The sequence below is a fragment of the Gopherus flavomarginatus genome, chromosome 18, assembly GCF_025201925.1.
Source record: "Gopherus flavomarginatus isolate rGopFla2 chromosome 18, rGopFla2.mat.asm, whole genome shotgun sequence".
NCBI lineage: Eukaryota > Metazoa > Chordata > Testudines > Testudinidae > Gopherus > Gopherus flavomarginatus.
The window spans coordinates 17,027,517-17,050,889 of record NC_066634.1 but is presented as its reverse complement, the minus strand read 5'-3'; the positions used below and the strand labels follow the sequence as shown (position 1 = coordinate 17,050,889).

Here is a 23,373-nt window from a genome sequence, read left to right as displayed (position 1 = left end):
TTTTGGAGCATGAGCTTTCATGGGTGAATATGTGCATCTGACGAAGTGGGTATTCACCCACGAAAGCTCATGCTCCAAAACGTCTGTTAGTCCATAAGGTGCCACAGGACTCTTTGCTGCTTTTTCTTTTCTCTGAATTCCTTTAGAAAATCTGAAGCAGGGAGCGAAAACCATTGTCTTTTCTGAGGCTTGAACTCAGAAACATTCAGATTATGAGACTAACATGCGGCTAACTGTGCTAAGAAGGCTTAGCAAAGCTTTAAGCTCATTGCTGACTCTCCTACAGCAGTGACTGGGGCAGGGAAGGAGCCAGGAGATCTGGTGCCCACAGACCTGTCCTGGCAGCTTTCTCAGCAGCAAATAAATCAATTCTCTCTACTAGTGAATAACATATTGGAGCTAATGGCAGCACAGAGTAGATGCTTCCAAGCTATACACCCACTTTCACAACTTACTTTCTGTGTGCGTTGGGCAAAGCTACATGGATAATAGAAACCAAGGCTTGAACTCATATGACCCTTTTGCACTAACCAGCGTAGTAAGTACAGGCCCTAATAAAGGCCCACTATGAGGCCTGAGGCCTGAACTAAAGTAATGGTCAAGACTTAGCTAAAAAGCAAAGTCAAGCTGTGAACTGGAAGCTGGCCCTGCTCACAGAAATTGGCAAGGAAAGGGCTGATGTTGCATAAACATATATTCACCTAGCATACTGAAGTATAAACACAGGTACCAGAACACCCTGTACTGGAACATTCCACAGATAACAAGGAACAGGCCGACCCATCCCAATGACAAGGGCAAAAGGGTAATATGATGGATAGAGTTGTTTTGTGCAAACCAACGTGTACAAGGTGAGAGGCGACACCTTACTACATAGAGGGGCTGTACCTTACTACGTAGAGGGGTTGCACCTCAATACGTCAGGAGTGATGTGTAACTTGTTTGTACCTGTGTATAAGAATGTATCCCTGGGGCGGTGTCTGGGTCCGGCCTAGGGGGCAGTGGAAGGTCCCGCCACTGACTGAGCCGAGTCCATTGCCAAGAGGCACTTTCTCGTCGTATGCCCGGTAGACTAAGTAATCTACGGGGAACTGCAATTGTGCCCATAAGGCAATAAACCTGGCTGACGTGCCTTCATACCTTACTAGACTCTGTGGTCATTGGGGGTTCTCTTTGGGTCTGCTGTGTCAGCTATCTGCGCAGAGCTGGGGCAGCACGCAGAGAGAACACATGCACGTGGCCGAGTGATATCAACATTGAAGAAGGGTAGAGCACCACACCGGTAGCACCTCTGACAACAACCAGTTGCACCACTGCAGGTGCTTTTACAGAAAGATCGGAAGCAGGCAGTTATCAGTCCTGTGGCACGTTATAGACTAACAGGCGTATAGAAGCACAAGCTTTTGTGGGTGAATACCCATGTCGTCAGATGAATGTAATGGAAATTTGCTGGGGCAGGTATAAATATGCAGGCAAGAAAATCAATCTAGCGATAACAACGTTAGTTCAATCAGGGAGGATGAGACCCTCTTCTAGCAGTTGAGGTGTGAACACCTAGGGAGGAGAAACTGCTTTTGTAGTTGGCTAGCCAGTCACAGAATTCCCACTCCATTCATCTGACGAAGTGAGCATTCACCCATGAAAGCTTATGCACCAATACGTCTGTTAGTCTATAAGGTGCCACAGGACTCTGTCGCTTTTTACAGATCCAGACTAACACAGCTGCCCCTTTGATACTCAAAAAGACATTGTCCCCTGGTGGGTGTAAATCACTGACCTCTCTCCTCTCTGTGCACTGACTGCTCCTCTGTTTCCTTGCCTCTCAGTCTGTGCAGATGGGACCTTTCCCTCCAGTGCTGGAGGATTCACCCTTCCCATCTACCATTGTCCCAAGCAGCACGGCGGGTGGGAATCTTAAATGTACCAAGGTGACTTAGGAGCAGAAACGCCCCTAGACCTTCCATGCAATTGGCACTTGTCCCTCGCTCAGCAGGATTAAAACTTGTGCAGGGAGACTGCTGGGCCACATCCCCTCTGGGCATGAGCAAAGCAGCAGGGTGAGAAAAGAATCTGGGGATTGAACCCAGGGTCTCATACACGCAAAGCATGCACTCTACCACTGAGCTACATCCCCAGATGGGCTGGGTGGACTATGGATTACACTCAGAGCCCTCCTGTTTCCAGAAAGTCCAGTGGCCTAAAAGCAGCAAGGGCAACACATTCCCTGCTCTGAGGGCCAAACCTGCTGTCCTGGAGGTCGCTGGTTCTTAGGGGTCACTTTGCAGCAGGGCCAGATTCTATGTGTGGGGTAGAGAGAGTGCATGCCCTGGACTCAGGGTGCAGAGATACACTCAGCCCTCTCCCCTGCATGGGGTGGAGGTGCTGCTGCAATCCCCTGCTGGAAGGTCATGGTGGTGGGGGATGCTGTTAGTTGCTCAACACCTCACCCTAGTGGCAGAAGTGCTGTGGAGAGAGCTAAGTGTTTCTAGGATCTGCTATTTCCACCTGCCTGTAAAGTCCAGCTTTCCCCAGCACATTCACTGCGGTGCAATTGGGTCACCGTTTCCATGGCTGCACAGCAAAGAATCGCTCCTAATTTCCCTTCTATCAGCAGCAGGATTAGCCTGTGTCCGTGGTTAATGAGGTGGATCTTGTTGCAGATTGTTATTCATTCCCAACCTTGACAATTCACACAGTCCCTTTCCCATGCAGATTCCCAGCACCTCAGTGACCCTGGTAGCAGGGGTTGGGCTCTGAGATTGTCAGGGTTCTTTTCCCCTCCACCTGGAGTGAACCCAGCTTTTTCCCCATCCCAGAAATTCCATGAAATAAGAACAGGAGCATAAAGAAAGAGGGGAGGGAACATCTCATGGCCAGGGCTGGATGTGCCCAAGGCCCCCTGCTTGTCCATTGTTTCCATGGAATTTGGCCCCCTGCTTTGCACAAATGACAGAGAAAGATCTTGTTGTTCCTGTGTCGGTGCAAATAAGATTGTGCTGCAGTGTGAAAGAGAGGTGAGAAATAGCCCCTTGGTGGGACAATATCCTCAGGATTAAGAGCAACCAATTTAACTCCATTCATCTAGGATTTAACAAATTGTCTTCCATGGAGACACTGGGAACTTGTGACATTGAGCCAGACTCTGGGGGTACAGGCTGCTTTAACTCTCAGTAAAAACATGAACTTGATTCCAAGAAGGGAGAGAGCAGAACCCTGACACATTTGGTCCAAGTCTGGGGTCTCCTGGATGGATGGAAAGTTGCCTTGTTGCTACCAGGGGACAGCAGCTACTGGAGACATACCAGGGCTGGGATGAAAGGAGATTTTTGTGCACCGGGCCCCACTAACTCTAAATCACCCACTGTAGCAGGAACTTAGAAAGTCAGACCTCGGTCAATGGTAGGACAGGCTTTGAAAAACAGATTCTTTTTTCCTCCCCTTCATGAGAAAGAACATAAGAGCTGGCAACTGTGGTGCAGAAAACCACTTTGTCCTGTGGCTGAGGAACTGGAAACCAGGCACAGACGACTGGTGTCTCCTAAAGGGAGGGGGCACAATGTCACGGTTCAGCCCCACCCCCTTACGGTCAACAGCCCTTCCCAGCTGTGAACAGTGCAGGGAGAGGAAGCAGCAAAGGCAGCCCCTCTCCACTCACCCCTCCAGCAGCTGCTGTGCAGGGAGGGAGCCTGGCAGCACCACATGATGTAGCAGGCCATAGCTAACCCAGGTGGGGCACATGACCCCACACACGCCCTCTGCAAGTGTTGCCTCTGAAATTAAGGAAAATTTGTGAGTTCAGGGCACAGTTGTACACCCAGAAGAAAGCCCAGCACGACACGCCCAGGGGGTGCTAAAGCCTGGCATCAAACCAGAAACTTTCAGATTTTCAATCTAATGCACTCCCAACTGAGCTATTTTGGCAACAACCAGGAAGGCTTAATGCACGAGCCACAGCACATGCTGGGAAGATTTAAATCTGGATGTCACAACGCAAGAGACAAGCAGTGGACTTGGCCTTGGAGGGGCAAGCTGGGCTTTCCTATACCCCATTCACTCAAGCCAGCACCTGCCCCCTTGCAAGCTGTCACTGGCGCCCTCAGGTCTGCAAGACAAGAGCAGCAGTTCTCACTGGAACAACTCCACCCACAGCTCACAGGCTCCTTCCAAGCCTAAAATGGAAAACCATCTTGCCAGAAAGCATCCCACTAGGACTCACCATTGCTTCTTTTCCTTCCACTCAGAACCCCACTTCTTCTCTTGAACTACAAATAGCCATCCCTGGGATGCCAAGAGGCAGGCACAGGATTCTACCTCCTAGCAGCCAATCGTACTTCCCCAGGCTATGCAGAATGAATGATGGCTACTGCTAACCCCACTTAGCCGCACTGAGGCTCTTAGCTTCTGCCCTGCCTTCCTCAGCTCGACTTTCCTCTTTTGCCCCATTCCTGCCTCACTACCTCCTTTGGCAAGTCACGCAAAGGAGCCGGCCTCCATAGGCCAACGTCCAAGGGTCCAAGCATTCAAAAGGTGACTGGCCTAATTCATCTAGGTTCTCCAGACTGATGCCAAAGTATTTTAACAACTGCTGTCAGCACCCTCTATTTTGTGGAGTTTGGGGTTACTCCAGGGACAGGCCAGTGGCAGAAGGAGGAGCACCTTGCTGGACAGCAAGGGGAGCTGGGAAAAGGAAGCCGCCATGTTTCTGCCCGGTTTTGGGCTGAGACCCTTTTGCATGTCAGGCAAACGTGATATCTGCTATGCTACAGAAACTCCATCACAATGTGCTCCCTGCCCTGCTCTCAAATTCCATGCACTTTGGTGGTGCTCACACTGGCACACACCGATGGGCGAACTTGGAGAACATGGTGGCAGTTCTTCGATGGGTCAGCTGGAAGAGCAGGGGACTGGAGCCGGGGCTCAGGAAGTCATCCTCACATCACCCTTGTGACTCCAGCTTGAAGGGGAGCTTCTTTTCTTTCCCATTGCTGAGAAAGAGCAAGAAAAGAAAGGTCAGGTGGGCCAACTAGCTGCAGAAGCCAATGCTGCCTTTTCCTGCAGCAAAGCCTGAAATGAGGGACTTGCATGGGGTAAAGGCATTGCTGTGTTTCCAGGAAACAGCCCACTGCTGCAGAAAGAGAGATGAAGGAGTCTGGAATTGAACCAGGGACCATTAGATCTTCAGCCAAACACTTTTCTGTCTGAGCTACTTCAGCACTTGCAGGGAACTTTTTAGGCTGCTGCTTCTCACCCTGAAGTTTATTCTCACTAAAACAGCTCTCCAGTCAACACTGGCCAATGCAAGATGGACATCGCATGCTATTTTAGCCCTTGGAAATGTTATCAACTAGTCTTTGGATTTCTTGAATCCTGCACTTCAGTTCATGGGGGAAAGGCGAGAGAAGCAACCTTTGAACTAAAGACCTGAGGTTAACATCCTAATGCTGTCTCCTATTGTAACTCTATTTAATACTGGCCCACCCTGTGCTGGTGACAGTTCCATTTTTAGATGTTAGTACATTTTAGTTACTGTCAAAATTAAAAGTTTCTATATTCTTAAAGGAAATGAATTTTTTTTATTTGCTTGTATATGGCATGAATAAATAGATTTACACATCCTAGCATGAAAAGTTATTGTCTTATATGATAGAGAAAATCATGCATCCAAATTGTGCATCAAAATCATGAAATTAGCTGGAAATGCAATAAAAAATCAGGTATTCAATGGTCTAACATATGGAGCAGGGGGCGGGGGGCGGGGCACCGAAAACACTTCTTGCCTGGGATGCCACTTGGTCTAGGGGAGACCCTGTCAGGGAAAGCAGGAGTTAGTTTCACATGCCTATTTTCAGGCTGCAATCTGTGGGCACCCTGCTCTGTGGGCGGGATCGTGGTAGCCCAGACTCAGGGCTGGAACAGGCCCCTGATTGAGGGGGTGGCTGCATGGTTTACAGTGCTCTGATGTCTATGTCTCAGACAATGTGTCTCTCCCAAAGCCTCAGATCTGCGTCCCAGAAGGCTCCTGCGCTGCCTCCACTCCTTTCACAGTCTATAGCAAGGAGCAGCAGCAAGGGTCAGGGATGAGCCATAGGGCAGTAGGTGGGGGGCAGAGGCTTCAGGAGGAAACCCAGCACCCAAAGCAGAGGGGGATATGAGGCTTTTTCTCTTTCCTTAGCCACGTGCTATAGCTCCGAGAGCTCTTTGAAATGCCTCCCCTCCCACAGCCTGGGAAAGGGGAAGGAGTCTCAGGTTCTAGCTTAATTTGAATGAGGATCACTGGATCCTAGACCCATTCACTGCCCTTTCCTAGGGAAACCTATGATGCACAAAACGGGGCTGAGATAACTGCTGACAGGAGTCAGGAATTGCTCCCCTGAAACAGCAGCAGGATTGGGCAGCTGGAAATCTCACCAAAGGAGCTGAGGCCTTGGTGGGTCAGACATAGATGTCCCAGGTACTGCATGGGAGGTTAAGGTTTCTTTTCTGGACAATAGCAGTGAGAGTTTTATTGCCTCAATATTTCAATAGAAAAATTCAGACCCAAACTGTAGGTGGTGGGGAGGTCGATAGTGGTGTCTTTGGGTTTGATTTAGTTTGTTTTCTCATTCTCATTGTAAAAGCCTGTCGTGGAAATGACCACCAACGAGTTGAGTTGATCAGACAGCCTGAGGCTCCTTTATTGATTAATTAGAGAATACAAGCATATATGCAGGGAGAGACGACAAAGTCCCCTAGCAAGGGGAAGTCGCTCTACCTTACAGCAGAGATACCTGTGTTTATAAAGCCTAAAACCGCAAATTATCACATGAGCTTGTACATCTGTCATTACCTTATTTGGGTGATACATGACATGTTCTCAAAACAATTATTGCAAAAAGAGCTAAAAATGGCCTAGCTGTTCCTTTGTACTTCCCTTTAGGAAGCTCCATCTATTGCCAAGACCTTGGCACCCCGGTTATCCTTCTCTTGCGGTTTGAGCAGCTGTTTTTTCAAGCAAATTTTGAGGAACTTGGGTCCAAAAATACATGTTTGTTCTTTTGGCCAAGTTATTAGGAGTTATCTTTTATGCCTGCATGAGCTACTTGATAAACTATAATGACCTGACAGCTGTTAGTCTTTTGGCAGTGATGGATGGGTTATTTCAGGGACTTTTAGGTCAGTATGACCCCATATAGCAGCATATACTTATTTAGCAGCATTTTAGTGATATAGCAGCATTTTGGTAATATAATAGTAGTGTATAGTAAAATCAGAGAGTGAGCCTCAGGAGGGTTAGTGGAAAATCAACTTTTTTTACTTTGCTATATGTTAGTATGATTGAGGCCTAAGGCCTTGATGTAATTATTAGCTTGATCAAGACCCGGCTTTTGGGCCTGGGGTTAGTTTTCTTTATCAATTCCCTCCTTTGTTTGCTGCTAATGGGTCCCCCCCGGCAGCAAACACTTCATCAATATCTGATAAGGGGATATTCATAAGCTCCTGGGCAATCTGTTCGATTGTTTCCTGATCCACCGTTCCTTGGCCAGGGTTACCTTCCTGGGGAGTGTTGGAAGGGGTCTGAACGTTATCAGGGAGGCTAGTTCTGAAAGTAACACAAATATCGTTATTGACATTGGTGGGTGTGTAATACGGTTCGGGTCTGACAGGGTGAAGAGAAACCAATTGTGGAGGGGGATAGGAACGGGAAGGAGTACTAGGGCAAGTACAATGCGACCAGCAATTACAGCAACACCAACAGCAAATACATACAAAAGCAACTGTACCAATGTTGAAAAGAAGCCATACATACCAAGGGTGTTTTTGGGGTGACTGAAAACTTTTTGTGAACTGACACAGAACATTACCTTTAACACAGAGGGTAGAGACTAAATGAATCGTTTGAAGAGCGTTCAAAGCTTCCTGGTAAACAGTTTCTAAATAGTGAATTTGGGTTTGTAAATGTGAAATGGATCGAATGTCTGGTAGGAGGGATAACAATGAGTGAAATCGGTCAGGGACGACAGAAGTCCAGTCGAAGGGAACCTGAAATTCTAAATAAACCTGATAGTCTTTTTCTGCGGGCCAGTAAATATTGTGAGTGCCTGAGCTGGTGTGGAGATTAAAAGCCACATCGTGTATGATTGAGGAATTAACATGAACGCAACTGCTGTCAGCAGATAGTAGGTCATGGGAGGCTAGGTCTTGTAAAGTACCAGGGCCTTCCCAACATACTCGGTGGTGAACAGTTACTACCTCTCCTGGGTGTAGTTTTTTAAAGCATTGCAGTTGTGGGGGCTGTAAAGGCCAATAGGTCCAGAGATCACCTAGACCTATCCAAAGGTCAGAGGCTATAGCCGGGGCACCAATTAAGAAGCGGTTAGGACCGCCAGGGGGTTTAATTTCCCAAACGTCTCGATGAATTACCCAGTCCCACAAACAACCGCCGCAAGGGCCTGGAAGGATACGGTAAGTGGGGGCCCAAAATCCTTTCACGGGTCCATAAGCCCGGAAGGAACACTGTGAGCGCCAACACCTCCATTTAGAGAACTTCCACGTAAGCCTCCATGGCCACAAATCGAGGGGGATACCAGATGTATTAGTAAGGGCAGTGGGCCAGCGCTGCTGTTCAAGGTCTTTGCGTAAGGAGAGAAGGATAGTATTGAGATAGTCCTGTACTTCTGAACACGCTTGGTCCCACTGCAATGCCTTACCTGATGTAGCAACCTGGTGAACCATTTGTGTAAGTAGATTCTGGGTAACAACGCTTAGTGTCGAAATAGTGTGGAGTGCGCCTATACCAGCCTTCTCCTCAGTAATTTGAGCCCCGGAAATAAACCCTTGAGCCTGGTCTAATTGTCCCAGATGACTTTCATGTTCCTGCGTTTTATATAGAGTCCAGGCTGACGCTGCAGTGTTAGCACCATGCAGCAGAGTGTCAACAATATCCCTTTTTTTTCTACGTTCTGCAAGTCTAGCTTGTTGCTCTAGTAATCGTATAGCCGCACCCTTAGAGCAATTAGAATAAGTACTAGTAATCTGGAAGTGAGTGAGAGGTATAGAGAAATGGACAGTTCCCAAGGTGGCATTTAGAATTGTCCATCTGAACCCTGATAAATGGGGGTTTTCAGTGGGCTCATACCACAATTGTTGGCTTTGCACCTGAATGCCTTCTTTGGCCAGTGTGATGTTAATTGAATGTGAAGGGGTGTATTGAAGTAATGTGCAAGTTAAATTTTCAGTGATGGGAATGTCCTGAACACAAACGAATCCTACAGTGGCTAAACATATTCTGTTAACAGTAACATTAGTTCGGGTGGCATGAGTGGTTACAAAACATTCGGGACCCTTGTCAGTAAGGGGCCAGCATGTACCTGGGACGAGCACAAGGTCTATATCATGGTCAGTGACCCACGTATCTATAATAATTTCGGCTTGGTCAGATTCTCCTGTGTATGTCACATATGAGGTTATATTACGGTAACTAAGATATACCATGCCAAACGCATTCCATTTGACATACCGTTGGCATACTTGACCCTGCAAGTAGAAAATTAACTTGGTTAGACAGTAGGAAAACAAATCACCAGTGGAAGAGGGCCTAGGCCATTGCCTAACGGTTGAGGTCTTGGGTAAGTATGGATCTATCTGGGGTTCAGGGCGGCTGTCCGAGATATTAATGGGTGGGGTTACTATGGGAGGATTACTCAGAGGAGGGACCGTGGGGGGAACAGTGGAAGTGTGGTCTAGTAATTCTGGAATGACATAACATGGCCAGGGGGCCTGTGGTGGGTTGCAATCAGCTGTACCGGGGAGAAATCCCAAATACCAGTGTACCCCACATTCCCATGCCTGTCGGCCACAAGTGCCTCCCTGATACCACATCACGTATCGTCTTTTATACCATGGCCAATTTTTAACGTCCTCTATAGTAAGAGTCTTTGGTTTAGCGGTGGAGGTTTCTTGAGACCTTCTTACTCTTCCCCTTGGTTTGGCAGCAAGGTTTTGTTCGTTACACAAAGCGGAACGAGGAGTGATTTTTTCTTTTCCCTTAGCTGCGATCCCACACATCGGGTAGTGTGGAGTGGTTGTTTTAACCTTTGGCTTGACTGTTGACAGAAGGCGCAGTGAAGTAGTCTTTCGGGCAGCGACTGAGAGTAAGTAGGAATCATAAATGTTCAGGAGAAACATAAAAAACATCAGGACGGTGATAAACCAGATAGAGGGCAACAGCCATTTCCGCACTTGTGCAGTCTGTTTTATCTTGGTTTGTGGATCGGTCATGATGCCTTATACGACCTGCCGACTTCGAAGGCGATACTTGGGTTCTTGCTCAGGTTTACCTGCTGACGTTGCCGGCTGAGGCTGTGGAACAAGCGGGGCGCCGGGGGGATTCAAAGGAGGCGTTACCTTCTTGCAGTGAGATGCGTGTACCCAATTTGGGAGTCCTTGGCACTTTACTGCAGTATGGGTAGTTAGTAAGACCTGGAACGGACCCTTCCACCTGGGCTCCAAGGCGGACTTTCGTTGGAACACCTTACAGCAAACCCAGTCACCAGGCTCCAAAGGATGGCATACAGTCTCAGCTGGATCTGGTAGGGCACTTTGGACCTGTGAATGAATAAATCTAACATGTCTCATTAGCGCTTTGCAATATTCTAGTACATTTTCATCACAGAGGTGCAAATTTTGGGAGTTAGGGGGCAGAGGCGGGGATACTGGCATCCTCATTGGTCTTGCCATGAGAATCTCATGAGGAGACAATCCATGTTTACGCATGGGATTGTTTCTCATTTGCATTAATGCCAGAGGGAGTGCATCTGGCCACTTGAGGCCTGTTTCCGCACACAGTTTTGCTAACTTGTTTTTCAGATCCCCATTTTTTCCGTTCCACTGCTCCCGCGCTTTGAGGATGGTGAGCACAGTGTAAACGTTGGTCCACATGGAGGGCCTTGCAGATTTGTTGAGTGATTTGACCTGTAAAATGGGTTCCTCTGTCACTGTTAATTGAGACAGGGATACCAAAGCGGGGAATAAATTCCTTGAGCAACCTTTTTGCTACAGTGGTTGAGTCTGCCTTAGCACATGGGTAAGCTTCCACCCACCCAGAATACATGCACACACACACAAGCACGTATTCATATGAACAACACTTAGGCATACTTATGAAGTCTATTTGGATGTTTACAAACGGTCCCCAGGGCGGTGGGTGTGCTGCCTGGGTGGTTCGAACCGGTCGCCCACTGTTATATGCCATACAGATAGGGCATGTTTGGCAATATCGCTGGGCAATGCTTGTAAACTTTGGAGCATACCAATACTTATATACAGATGCAATCATCCCCTCCTTGCCTACATGGGCTAGCCCGTGTGCTAGCCGGGCAAGGTGTGGGAGTAGAGCCAAGGGTGCTACCAGGCGGCCGTCTGGGGCATACCACAAGGCATTTTCTGGATGTTTGGAACATCCGGATTGTCTCCAGCAATTTTTTTCATCCTCTGATGCTGACTCTTGTGTAAGTGCTAGATCCTGTAAAGAGTCAACTAAAGAGACGGGCTGGGACATGTAAAGAGCAAATATTTCGGCAGGAGCCGGAGACCCGGAAAGGGCCGCTTGCCTGGCGGAGGCGTCCGCCAGTGCATTTCCTCGAGTAACATCATCATGGGGTTTTTTATGGGCTGCACATTTAACTACAGCAATAGCACAGGGTAACTGTAAAGCAGACAAAAGAGCATTAACATATGGGCCGTGGCTAATAAGTGCTCCGGTAGAAGTAAGAAATCCCCTATATTTCCACAGTTGCCCATAATCATGTACTACTCCGAAAGCGTACCTAGAATCAGTGTAAATAGTAATAGACACTCCGGTTGCCAAGCAACAGGCTCGAGTAAGGGCAAACAGTTCAGCAACTTGAGCTGATTTTACTGAAGGGAGGGAGAATGCTTCTATAACACTTTGTTGATTGCATACAGCATAGCCTGCTACCAGTTGTCCTTCCGCATTTCTTAAACAGGAGCCATCCACATAATAAATCAGTTCTGGGTTTTGCAGGGGAGTATCCTGCAGATCAGGTCTGGGAGCAGATAATTCAGCAGTTACAGATAAGCAATCATGGGGTTCCCCATCGGTTGCCGTGGGGAGAAGAGAAGCAGGATTTAGTACCGGGCACCTAGCCAAAGTAACATTTGCAGCATTTAAAAGAAGCATTTCATACTTGGTGAGTCTGGAATTTGAAAGATGCTGTGTTTTGCTTTTAGTTAAGAGAGCAGTGACAGCATGAGGAACTGCAACAGTTAACGGACTGTCAAGAACTAGGGAGGCGGAGGCTTCAACTAATATTGCAGCTGCTGCAACAGACCGAAGGCAGGGGGGTAAGCCAGCTGCTACCGGGTCTAGTGAAGAACTAAAGTAAGCTATGGGTCTGTGTTTTTCTCCGTGAGTCTGAGTGAGAACACCCTGGGCTGAGCCTTCTCTTTCATGACAGAAAAGAGTAAATGGTTTCTTATAATCAGGTAAACCGAGAGCAGGGGCTTTGGTTAAAGCAATTTTGATTTGTTGGAACGCTTCCTCTGCTTCTGTGGGCCAGGGAATAGGGTCAGAAATCTTATTAAGAGTTAAATCTTGTAAGGGCCGTACAAGAGACGCATAACCCAGAATCCATTGTCTGCAGTAGCCTGCCATTCCCAAGAATCCCCTAAGCTGCTTTTTTGTAACTGGCCTGGGGATCTTTTGAATTGCCTGCACCCATGAAGAAGACAAAGCGCGTTTTCCTGCAGAAATATCATGGCCCAGATAATGCACTACAGGGAGACAGAGTTGTAATTTTTCCTTTGAAGCCTTATGACCCCTTTGAGCTAAGGCTTGCAACAAAACCAATGTATCCGCTTTTGAAGCTTCCAAAGAGTCAGAAGCAAGCAACAAATCATCTACATACTGAACTAGGACAGACCCATTCGGAAAAGAGATATCATCCAGATCTTTCTTTAAGATTTGAGAGAAGATAGTAGGGGACTCAGTATAACCTTGGGGTAGTCTGGTCCAAGTATACTGAGCTCCCTGATAAGTAAACGCAAAAAGAAACTGGCTATCCACATGAATAGGAATAGAAAAGAAAGCAGAGCACAAATCTATCACCGAAAAGTACTGAGCAGTGGGAGGTATACAAGAGAGAATAGTAGCAGGATTTGGAACCACCGGAAAAGTTGGGAGGACAGCAGCATTAATAGCACGTAAATCCTGTACAAATCGCCAGGTGTTTTTCCCGGGTGTTCGGACAGGGAGAATGGGAGTATTACATTCACTCACTGTCGGAACTATGACTCCCTGTTTAAGCAGAGCAGAAAGAACCGGACGAATTCCCTCCTCAGCTTGCTGAGAGAGGGGATATTGCCGGACTCTAGGAAGAGGTTTGCTTGGATTGAGACGAATTTTGACAGGTTGAGCAGAACAAATGCGTCCTACTTGGTTGGCATGCTCAGCCCACAGTGAAGGGGGTACCCTTGCCAGTAGTTCCTGTTGCAACAAGGAAGGACTGGGGTCGGGTTCCCGATCTGGGACTGGATCAATTTGGAGTAGACCTAAAACCTCATTATGAGCCGGGTCAGGGACCTCTAAAAAGACTCCATCTGGAGAGCAAAAGATAGTGCAATGAAGTTTGCACAACAGATCTTTTCCTAAAAGGTTTACAGGGGAGCACAGACTGAGGAGGAAAGCATGATCAGCAGAAAGGGGACCGATAGATATAGATAAGGGAGATGACACAGGATGGGGAATAGGGGTATTTCCCACCCCCACAGCAGTTACGACCTCAGCAGAGAGAGGTACAGTAGAGAAATCTTGTGCTCTTAAGGTGGACCTAGAAGCTCCTGTATCAACCAAGCAAGGGGTAGGGACACCATTTATTAGACAAGAAACAGTTGGACCAGTTTGGTCCACATGAACAAGGGGGGCAACGACGATGTTATTAGTCTCCTGGCTTTCCTAATAGTTAAGAGTTGGGGCTGGCGGGGCAGGAAGAGGTCGCGTGGGACAGTCTCTAATAAGGTGTCCCTCCTTTTTGCAATATCTACACTGGTTTTTTCCCAATTGGGGACAATTGGCTCTCCAATGTCCTTCTTGCCCACATGAAAAGCAGGCTGTAGAACCAAGATTAGTAAGAGGGTTGCTTTCAGCAAAGGGTTGATTTTTAGTTACAGCCTGTTTTGGTCTACGTCTGGGCCCTTTTCCAGCGGGATTTTGCATACTTTGGATCTGCAAAGCCATTAATTTAGATTCTGTTTTATCTTTTTTCTTTTCTAACTGCCGATGAAAATGCTGTGCTGCTGCCAGAATTTCTTCCAGATTCTTGCCTTCCCAATCCACTAAATTAACCTTTAACTGTTCTCCTACCTTTGGCAAGAGTCCTTGCACAAAGGCCGCCACTACAGCTTGTGTGGCTGTTTGTTCTGCATCATTAATCCCCGAATGCCTTTCAAACACTTGCTTTATACGTTCCATATAATCAGCTGGATTTTCTCCCTTACTTTGTTTACAGGCATTTATTTTTGCCCAGTCCGTTTTTCTTGGACATACATTAAGAATCTCATTAATTAGGTTGGTTCTTCTTTGGAAATAGTCAGCTTCTGACATTCGGCCAACATCAGCTGGCCAGTCTGCCCTGGCATATAGGCGGGTAAGGGTCTCTTTGGGCACTATAGCTGATAACAGCTGGTGCATATCAGCATGTGAGGGGTTATAGCACTTGGCTATTATGCTCAATTGCTCTTGAAACTTAACGGGATCTTCCCTAATTTTTGGAAACTTCTCGATAAGGTTGTAAAGGTCACCTGGTGACCAAGGGGCATGCACTGTCATTACCCCTCCCGTGCCCGAGGGCAACTGTCGGAGGGGAAAATTGGTAACGGTTTTAGGCGGGTTGGGGATTTTCTCAGCCTTACGCAGAAACTCTCTACGGCGGGTATGAAAAGCCACTGCATCAGGGTCATCGGAGACCGGAGAGCGGCGAAGATTTAGAAAGGAGTCATATTTTGGTGATGTTATAAGTTCTTTCATTTCGGCTATAGTACCTGACAGCCGTCGTAGCGGCGAATTTGGAGATATTTTTTCCCAATTAATTTCTCTGCATTCCCAGTCTATATTTTCTCTACATGATGCCTGTTGCCAATCGTCTATATATTTTTCTCCCACTATTACTACGGCTAGAGCTTCTCTTAAGTCGTCAGACATATCAGACCGGGGCGTAGACCCACTTGAAGGGGTCTTGGGAGGCGTTTGCCTACCAGAACCCGAGGGAGAGGAAGAGGTGTCCGGATGGTCACCTCGGTTATCCTCCGTCTCACTTCTGTCCCCAGATCCGGCCCCACCCCCTGCCCGGTCACCCGGACTATATGCGGGAGGATTATTAGGGGCGGGTACAGGATTATTGGGCCACGGTCTGTAGTCTAAAAACAGATCAATTAGCTCATCAGAGGGGGGGTGAAGGATAGATTCTTTTCGGGGCAGTCGGTTGTGGGCGTGTTTGGGACGGGCAAAGAGGAACTATACCTGAAGAAGGAGGACTTGGCAAATTTTGAGCACTATTTAATTTTTCCTGTGCCTCTTTAAGTTGGGTTTTTAGTTTCTCTTGGGTGTCTTTCAACCCCCTAACTTGAGATTCCTGACGTCTTTTACCCATTTCATCGTGCCACTCAAAATAAGCATCGAACTGTCCCTGTCCCACAGAGTTAGCAACAAGGGCACCCCTGAGGTGCACAATCCTATCAAGGTCAAAACTGCCTTCTACAGGGAATTGCAGTTTTGGATCATCTCTAGTATACCAATTCCATTTTTGCAAGTATTTACATGTCGACGGGCCACGGTGCACATACATATAAGCAGCAGGAGTGCCTTTTGGCGGGATTGGAATCCCTTTAGATTGACTAGACCCCATTTTCACTTCAGCCCTCTTTTACTCCAGTCACTCATTTAAGGGAACACTAAACAGGATTACCATGGTTCTAACACCAGTGGTCTCTTTACCTGCCCTCGGCAGGAGGAATGGGAGTAGGCTTTCGCTGACCCGCCAAACAGCAGGTACCTACAAGGAAGGAGGTGAAGGATGGGACGGGCTTCCTCCCGGAAAACCCGCGGTCCCCGCACGCCTGCCGTCAGCCCAGAGCATCAGCTTTAAGCCAACGACGCTTCTGAAGCTACGGACCCAGCGGTACGGTTTTCCTGGGGGCTTCCCTCCTCTCCGAGAAGGGAAGGGAGCTTATGGCTCCAGTGGGCAGAAAAGGGACCCTGCGGTCCTGAAAGGACAGTGCTCGAGGAGCGGTCACAGGGTCATAGGTGACGGAAGGGAAGGGAAGAAGGACGGGGAAACACACAAGCACCCAGCAGGTTAGCCACTTACCAAGGCCTGCCAGCTAGGAAGCTTTATAATCTCCTCGCACACAAAGCTCAGCTGTGGGGCTTGCGTTCGAGTCACTCCCGGTCACGAGCTTTCGCTTCGCAGGAGGCTCGGGGCGTCTTCCCACAGCTGCATTCACTCTGGCCGCTTGGCCCGCACACAAACACAGGCACTTTATAGCGAGACACTGCAAAACTCGAGTCCCCACCAGACCTAGTAAGAAGGGGAATCCCTGATCACTCCCTGGGCACACCAGCCCAGGAGCAAACCAGGACTCTCCGGACCGAAAAAGCGCGGTCCGGGGCTGCCGGCAGTACTTTTAACACCTCGGGAGCCTTTAGTAAGGCTTTACATCACAAAAACTCACATCACCAAAAAACCCTAGAGGAGGGCGTCAGGGCTGTCTGATGGCTAAGAGTTCGAACCCAGCTTGTGACTTACCCCAAACCGGAGCCTACAGACCAGTCCTCTGCCAACCCCACTAGAGATTTCAAAAGGTCTCTTACCTTAGTTGGGCCCTGGGGTTGGAAGGAGACTGCCTGCGGTCCTCCATTTCAGGAGAAGCCCTCTTGTGGGTTCCCAGCCAATGCACCAAATTGTCGTGGAAATGACCACCAATGAGTTGAGTTGATCAGACAGCCTGAGGCTCCTTTATTGATTAATTAGAGAATACAAGCATATATGCAGGGAGAGACGACAAAGTCCCCTAACAAGGGGAAGTCGCTCTACCTTACAGCAGAGATACCTGTGTTTATAAAGCCTAAAACCGCAAATTATCACATGAGCTTGTACATCTGTCATTACCTTATTTGGGTGATACATGACATGTTCTCAAAACAATTATTGCAAAAAGAGCTAAAAATGGCCTAGCTGTTCCTTTGTACTTCCCTTTAGGAAGCTCCATCTATTGCCAAGATCTTGGCACCCCGGTTATCCTTCTCTTGCGGTTTGAGCAGCTGTTTTTTCAAGCAAATTTTGAGGAACTTGGGTCCAAAAATACATGTTTGTTCTTTTGGCCAAGTTATTAGGAGTTATCTTTTATGCTTGCATGAGCTACTTGATAAACTATAATGACCTGACAGCTGTTAGTCTTTTGGCAGTGATGGATGGGTTATTTCAGGGACTTTTAGGTCAGTATGACCCCATATAGCAGCATATACTTATTTAGCAGCATTTTAGTGATATAGCAGCATTTTGGTAATATAATAGTAGTGTATAGTAAAATCAGAGAGTGAGCCTCAGGAGGGTTAGTGGAAAATCAACTTTTTTTACTTTGCTATATGTTAGTATGATTGAGGCCTAAGGCCTTGATGTAATTATTAGCTTGATCAAGACCTGGCTTTTGGGCCTGGGGTTAGTTTTCTTTATCAAGCCTTTGATGATTTTAATGGGAACAATGTTTGTGGAAGGCCACGGGTAAGTAAGAAAAGTTAAAGATCTGCATTGGAGTGAGGGGGTCTCTGTGGGCCAGGGCAGGGGTTGATATTTTCTTGGGGAGGGGGTTAAGGGGTAAATGAGAGGCTTTTGCGGGATCACAGGGGGATGTTTTGCAGTTTAATTTTTCCAAAGGGAAACCTCCCCACTTTCTCTGTGCTGCTGCCCAGCTCAGACCCCACTGACACTTCTGTGACGAAGTGGGAATTTTCTGAACGTTTTGTTATTGTGTATGCCTCAGTGTCCCCTATTTGTCACACGATTATCTAGGTCCAAAATGTGGGGTGCACCCTGCCAGGGGGAATGGAGTAACATTGATGGGATACAAGTGGGCCAGGGCCAGCCCCCATGAGAGGTGGGGAGGGGGAGTCACCCAGCTCTGCTCTTGGCCCCAGCCCCAGCTGCTGGCCCTGGCTGCCGGTACCAGTCCTGGGGCTCCACTGCCAGCCCCATTCTGGGGGATCCGCTCCTGGTCTCGCCCCCCGCCCAGCTCTGGCCCCTGCCTCAGCCCCTTTACCCCATCTGGGTCCCTTCCCCCGTAGCTGCGGCCCCACTCCCAGCCATGACTCAAGGGGTCATGAACAGGGGTAAGGGGAGACATGACCCTGAAGTGTTTTGGGACCACTGATCTCGGTGGTGAGACAAGAGTGTTTAATCTTGGCAGAGACCCGTAAGGGGCAGGTGTGGCTGCTGTCTCGCTGCCTGGGCCCAGACAATGGCCACAAATTCTGTCTCCTAGCAACTGATGGCCAGGGCACACCTGCTGCAAGAGGCCAGCTGGCTGGGACGAGTTGGAGAACAAAGAACGAGGTGGAGGCCAGGTGACCAGGTTGCCAGGGAAACAGAACAAAGGACAGAACAGGGGCAAAAGGCCTGGCTGAGTTGGGCTGTTGGAAGCAAGGAGTCTGCTGGTTTTGGGACTTGAGAGGAAAGCCCAGGCTCTGAGTTCGGGGTGTCCTCAAGATGGACATTACTGAATCTTCCTGCTTCCTGTGCTAACACAGAACTTTCCCAGGCTGGATTCCAGACCACTAATAAACCTGTTTTACAACGCTGGCCGCGTCACTGTGCCTCCCCTAGCGCAGCCACTGCTGCGGGATCCCAGTTGTAGGTTTGGCAGGGGAAATTTTTGCTTTTTATTATGCCACATGCAGGTTGTGGGGGTGGCTGAGGAGACAGTATGTGCTTTTCAGCTTCCTGTGTATGTTAGTAATCTCCCTGGAACCTGCATGGGCCATAGCAAGAGCTCAGGTTCTTCTTCCAGAAGAGAGAAGTAGGGACGAGCTTTTGAAGTTTTGCAGGTGACTTGGGATCTGCAGAGGGGAGATGCAGCTGCTGGGGCTCTGGCCAGGCTGGGGCTCCTCTGAGCAGGTTGTGGGAGGAGGGCTCAGGCTCCGTCTGGATGGGGATCCTCTGGCTTTGGGGGTAGGGTAGGGGTTCTCGGGGCTCCTGTGATGGAGAGGTAGGGAGTCTCAGGCTGTGTGGGGGATGTCTGAGAGCTTGGGTCGTAAGGGGAGGCTGGGTCTCAGGGCTCTGGCCATTGGGCACAGGGGATCTCAGATCTCCAGCCACGGAGGGGGGCTTGGGCAGAGAGGGAGCAGGTGGTCTTGGGGCTGCCACAATGTGGGGTGGGGCCTCGGACTACAGGAGGGGGTAAGGGGTCTCAGGGCTCTGGCCGTGGGGGGGGGCAGAAGGGGTGGAGCTGGGCGCTAGCCTCCCCATAGTGGGGCTCCACCCATTGCCCATGATGGTGACTGCAGAAGTTGGGGCTGCATGATTCCCCTCGGGGGCGGGTGTAAGGCTTTCCGAGGTGTCTGATTCAAGTGGACTCACTGCAGCAGGAGGCTCCTGGTGTGGAACAGGGATGCTGAAACATCCAAGGTCAGTCCTAGGAGGTGCTGAAGCCAAAGAGGTTTCCCTACTGAGAGCATCCCCTGGATGTCACACTGACGAGGCTCCTGCCTGGGTTTAACTCAGAGCTGTTCCAGAGCACTGAGCCCGTGTGCCCGTCACAGCCCCCCAGCATGTGACCTACAGGCTCCACTCTGGCAAAGCTCCCTGTAAATCAGAGACAAACTCCCCACTTCTCCCAGTTAATCTCCCCTGAACAGAACCCAGATCAACTCCTGTCTCACTGGTCTCCTGCCAGCCACAGCTGGCCAAGGAGCTGCCCAAGCCGTTCCCCTGGGTCCTTGTGAAGGGGCAGTTGTCAGTTCCGACCTCACGAGTATAGTGGTGACTCTCTCTGTCTGCCACATGGGGTACGAGGGCTTGATTCCCTGAGGAGCAAGCTGGGATTTTAACACCAAGTGTCTGTCTGCAGTACAATTAAAACCCGCAGCTGGCCCAGGCCGGCTGACTCAGGCTTGCCAGGCTCGGGGTCCAGGGGCTTGCTCAGGCTGGAGCCCGAACATTGGGACCCTCCCCCCTCGCTAGGTTCAGTGGCCGATATACTGAAGAGGAGTTTGTAAGTGGGGAATGTGCACTGGGTGCTGCCACTGGACAGACACTTCCTAGCAGGAGACCCACCCCGTAAATGTGATCTACTCTAAAAACATGTGATGACAGAAAGTCATCCTGGGGCTCTGTATTTATCACCTCGCAATGACTCGATTCAAGTTGCTTAGATTAGAAAGTTAGGTTTTTTTTTTATTGTGAGCCTGGAAATTTCCTACCGTGTGAAAGTGAGAACTGGATTATTTCGAGCTCACGCACCCTTATCAGCAGGGCCGGCTCTAGGTTTTTTGCCACACCAAGCAAAAAAAATTTTGGCTGCCCCTCACCCCAGCTCTGGGCTCTCACCCCGCCACCCCACCCCACCCCTTGCTGCCCCAGCCCAGAGCTCTCTCTTCCCAACCCGCATACCCTGCCGCCCCAGCACTGGGCTCTCTCTCCCCCCCCACACCTGCTGCCACCCCAGCCCTGGGCTCTCCACTTCACCCCACCCATACCCCATGCTGCCCCAGCCCTGGGCTCTCTTCCCCTCCCCCATCCACACCCCCTGCTGCCCCAGCGCTGGGCTCTCCACCCCACCCCATCCATACCCCATACTGCCCCAGCCCTGGGCTCTCCCTCACCAGTGCTGACTCTGCCTGCCCCCCTCACCTCCAGCCGGCACTGGCAGGGTCAGGGTAAGCAGTGGGGCTCCTGGGCCACGCCTCAGCCCAGGGTCCCTCCAGCCAGGGCTCCTGCCTCCAGGACCAGCCAGGACAGGGGACTGAGGAGTCGGGGCAGGGTAGCCCCAGAGGTAGCGTAGCCCTGGAGAGCGGAACGTGAGCCCTACATGGCAGCGCCTCATCCTCCATGGCCCCGCTGCTGCTGCTGCTTCTGGCTACCCTGCCACAGTTCCTGGGCGGCTCAGGGTGCTTCGCCCAGCCCCGGCTATGGCGCTGGGGGGCGGCCGTCCTGCGGCACCTGCAGGCAGCTCCATGTGCCCAGTGGGGCGGCCCCCAGCCTGAGTATCTCCCACTCGGGCCTGCCTGGCCCAGCCACAAGGTGCAGGTGCTGCTCCCCCGCAGTGCAAACTGCAGCAGCCCCAGGGCATCTCCAATGCATGACACACTGCTTCTGCCAGGGTCGGCTCTAGGCTTTTGCCGCTGGAAGCAAAACAAACAAAAAAAAAGATGGCCAGAATGCCACCCTCGAAAATATGCCACTCCAAGCACATGCTTGGTTTGCTGGTGCCTAGAGCTGTCCCTGCTTATCACAAATGAAGGAGTAAAGGAATGTACAAATCAATGAAGCCTTAACACGGCATTTGCATCCTGAAGCCTTGTCCCTGTGGCAGGATCTCAAGGACACACAGAAATGTTACCCAGTGTCAGAAGGAGAGAGGAAAGCACGTTCCCTTGTGTATTTCCCCAGGCTGTTGTGCAAGGAAGCAGAGGCACTTTACGGCATTTTCTGTCACTGATTTTTTCATTGGTGTGGGAGGAAAGACTTAGACCTTCCCACTTTTTGAATGTGTGAATGTGAAGTGACCAAGTGGTGAGTTAATAATGATGCTGTTGCACAGGCTTTGATTGGAACTAGAAAACAAAAAGCCCTTAAAGTGGAACTCTTGGGTGAATAGAATGATCTGATTTGTATTCAACCTCGGAAGGCAACAGATTGTTACATCGGTCAGATCAGCCTGGTTTGGTTGGTTGGTTTGTTTTCTCTGATAAATTGCAGAGGGTCCAGAGAACAGCCACAGGAATGATTAAAGGCTTGAGCAGGGAGAGAGGTTTAAAAAGAAACCCAACCTTTCCTGCTCCTGCTGGCTGTGACTGCTGAGGCCATTTTCCTTCTCTACTCCAGGGTCTCTCTTCTGCTAGATTTTAAGAAAGTCAGGTGGCACTGCAGACTATGGCAGAGCAGTTTGCTATTAAGCTGCAGGACTCACAATGTAAGAGTGCAGCTGCTGTAGCACCTTGACCAATCATGGGCTAAATCCTGCAGCCTCGACAGCCCAGGATAACCTCCCACTGAAGATGGGAATTTAGCCTTTGTAACTATCTGCTGGCACCTGAGGTCTCATCGATGAATTAAACTGGGGGCAGACACAGCTCTGTCCAAAGAAGTGGAGGATGTAAGTGAAAGGGCAATGCTGGCCGTCTGGGGAGCTGCTGCAGTCCCGTAACAACAGCTGGAAGGGAATAGAGGGAAAACACCTGGAGCAGCCCCAAGAAAAGGAAGTGTGTCAGTGAGATCAGTAGCAATAAATGTGAAATGACGGAGTGCTTTCTCCTCTGTGCCGACAGGTATGAATTGTGTTACTTTACTATAAGATAAAGCTTTAAAATATCCTGCTGTAATTTCAGAATGGGTCTGTAACCATAATCAGTCTCTGTAGAAGTGGGATTTTCAAAGTTCCCAAGGAATTTAAGGGGTGGGGTTTACGATTGCTCACTTGAGGGCAGTGCAGTAGAGTTCAAACCAAAGACCAGAGAGGTGAGAACAGGGATTGTGGGACACCTCCCAGAGGCCAATCACAGCACTGTAATCAACCAGGGGTCTACACTGGCACTGTGGTGCTGTAGCCCTGGCGCAGAAAGCTGTACGCCTCTCAGTGGGGTGGATTTTTTTACAGTGATGCAACTGCGAAGTTTCTGTGCACTAAGTGGCTTGGCAGTGTGCACACCTCACACGTTACACCACAGAAAGCTGCTTTACTGTGCAGAAACTTGCCAGTGTAGTCAAGGCCATAGATGGCTTACATAAGATGCAAACCTGGTCATACTGGGGTCAGACCAATGGTCCATCTAGCCCAGTGTGCTGCCTGAGAGTTACCAGTGCCAGATGCATAAGAGGAAATGAACAGAACAGGCTTGTTGACTTAAAGGTAAGGGTGAAAGACCCTCACCGTGCAACTTTAATGTTGTCAATTCCTACTTATCTTATCTACCACACCTCTCCAAAGGCCTCAGGGCAAATCAGGTGCGAACCACTCTTTTGATACAGGCTTGTCCCAATCCAGCTGAATTGAGGCAGACTTTGGGCCAATGGCTGTTTGGAAAAGGCCTCCTTAACCCAGCAGGTTTCTGTGAAGTGCATGTAGTGTGGCTGTGTGAACCCCAAACATATTAAACATGAAAGAAAC

General features: G+C 49.3%; 1 protein-coding gene across 1 annotated transcript in view; it reads left to right on the top strand.

The window, feature by feature from the left end:
- Window positions 1–23,373, top strand: part of LOC127036682 (zinc finger protein 436-like) — a 155,280-nt gene that overhangs the window by 38,213 nt on the left and 93,694 nt on the right. The gene's annotated exons all lie outside the window — the stretch shown is intronic.